We start from the raw sequence: 2,078 nt of genomic DNA, 5'->3' as shown, positions 1-2,078 counted from the left end.
AGTGCTGTTAAGGCGGCATACGGCGTGTTAGGTTTCATTGTAGAGGGATTGAGTTCTGGAACCGCAATATCATGCTGCAACTATACAAAACGCTGGTGTGGCCACAGTTTTAATATTGTGTCCAGTTCTGGTCGCCCCATTACAAAAAGGATGCGGAAGCATTGGAAAAGGTGTAGAGGAGATTTATCAGGATGGTGCCTGGTCTGGAGGGAAGGTCTTATGAGGAAAGGCTGAGAGAATTGGATCTGTTCTCATTGGAAAGAAGGCAGCTAAGGGGGGATTTGATAGAGACATACACGATGATCAGAGGATTAGATATGGTAGACAGTGAAAGTCTTTTTCTTAGGATGATGACGACAGCTTGTACGAGAGGGCACAACTACAAATTGAAGAGTGATAGATTTAAGACAGATGTCAGAAAAAATTCTTTACACAGAGAGAGTGGAAAGTGTGTGGAATGCTCTACCAGCTAAGGTAGTCAACTCAGCCACATTAGGGAGTTTTAAACAATCCTTACATAAGCTCATGGATGATTTTGGGATAGTGTCGGGGGACGAGTTGAGAAAATTCCACAGGTTGGCGCAACATTGAGGGCCGAAGGGCCTGTTGTGCACTGTATTGTTATATGTTCTATGTTCTATAATCTGAATCTTTTTCCAAGGTAGAAATGACAAATTCTAGAGGCCATAGATTTCAGGGGACGGGGGAAATTTAAAGAAACTAAAAACCGAGAGAACAGCAGATGCTGTAAATCAGAAACAAAAACAGAAGCATCTGGAAATGGTCAACAAATCTGAAAGCATCTGTAAAGAGAAATCAGAGTTAACGTTTCTGAGGAAGGACCCGAAACATTAACGGATTTTTATTTTCACAGATGCTGCAAGACCTGCTGAGCATTTCCAACAACGTGTGAAAGTTTAAAGGGAGTTATGTCAGGCAAGTTGGTAGATGACTAGAATGTACTCTCCTGGGAGGTGGTAAAAGCAGAAACAATCGCAATGCTTAAGAGGCATTTGGGCAGGCGCATACACTGGCAGGGTTTGGCAGGTATATGGATCATGACCAGGCATGTGGAATTAGTTTGGGATGGCATCATGGTCCGCACAGACATGTTGGGCCAATTATTCAGGTGCTGCACTGTTCTGTTTTCCAGGGGGGAGAATGTGTGGAGCGAGAGATAATATTTTGAGTGGAATATGTCTCTTCTTTAGAACACACAGTAAGTTTTGAGAGAAGCAACGTTGAAACGGAATATATATTTGAATGTCACAGACACAGAGAGCAGGACAGCAGGAATGGGGGACAATGTGTACCAATCATTAAAAGAGAGAAGTGTTTTGAGTGTTTTGAGTAAAACATGAAGTGTTTTGAGTAAAACAAATGGGATGTTGGGCTTCATTAATGGGGGAATGATAACAAACTCACGGAAAAGATGCTGACCCTTGACAAAGCTCTAGTTAGGTCACAGTCAATCATTGCATTCAATTCTGGTCAACAGATTCCTGTTCAGAATGAGGAAGTTAAAATACCATACAGGGACCAGTTCCATACCTTTTGCTTCTCTTTCAGGACACCGTGGGGGTCTCAAGGGTTAAACAATCCCTTGCCAAAGGCCTTATTTCATCAACTGAAGGTCTGTACTCTTAGACTAGAGACAAAACACCTCAAAAGTGGGGAGGCTGACAGCATCCCAAAATAGAACCTCTTGCAGCCACACATGTGGATTGCCCGGTAACCCCAGACAGAGGAATTTGCCCTTTCCAGACAAGACTGAGTACCCTGGGCAAAACCCTGTTAAACTGCCTCCCGCTCCAATTGTCTTACCTCCCCTCCATATGAGCGTAGGTAAGTGAATCCCCCATTTACTGAAGGAAGAACCCTTCTGCCTTAATCTCTTCCCATCAACACATAAAATTGAACATTACGATAATCAGTTAATGTAATCCATCACACGTTATCACAGGACATCGCCATTCATCAAGCTTTGTAAGGTCATAATTACCTACTTTAAACTATATAATGACAATCGCCCATGTGACTGATATGCCTTTGTCTAATTCCTATTAAATATACTGTCT

Source organism: Chiloscyllium plagiosum, unplaced genomic scaffold, assembly GCF_037043375.1.
Source record: "Chiloscyllium plagiosum isolate Xiang-an unplaced genomic scaffold, Cpla_swu_hap1 HiC_scaffold_45, whole genome shotgun sequence".
NCBI classification, from domain to species: Eukaryota; Metazoa; Chordata; class Chondrichthyes; order Orectolobiformes; family Hemiscylliidae; genus Chiloscyllium; species Chiloscyllium plagiosum.
The sequence above is the reverse complement of the archived record's forward strand: the minus strand, read 5'-3'. Positions refer to the sequence as shown.